Below are 241 nucleotides of genomic sequence, written 5' to 3'. Positions count from 1 at the left end.
CTTGTCACTGAGAAAAGCGGCGCCTGAAGACCCCGAGATTTGCCGAGTGTCACGCCCCTTGGCTGTGATTGGCTGCGAGCTCGTGACGTCATACAACACACCTCCCTAGTTACGTAACCGAAACCCCCTATGCCGAATTAGCTTGACCAAAAGTCCATCGCGGGCATGACCGGCATTCCCAATGGAATATTCTTCTTCTACTAAGGCGATAATGCACTTGAGAACTGCATAAATAGTGTAT

This window comes from Penaeus monodon, chromosome 23, assembly GCF_015228065.2.
Source record: "Penaeus monodon isolate SGIC_2016 chromosome 23, NSTDA_Pmon_1, whole genome shotgun sequence".
NCBI classification, from domain to species: Eukaryota; Metazoa; Arthropoda; class Malacostraca; order Decapoda; family Penaeidae; genus Penaeus; species Penaeus monodon.
This window is presented reverse-complemented; position numbering follows the sequence as displayed.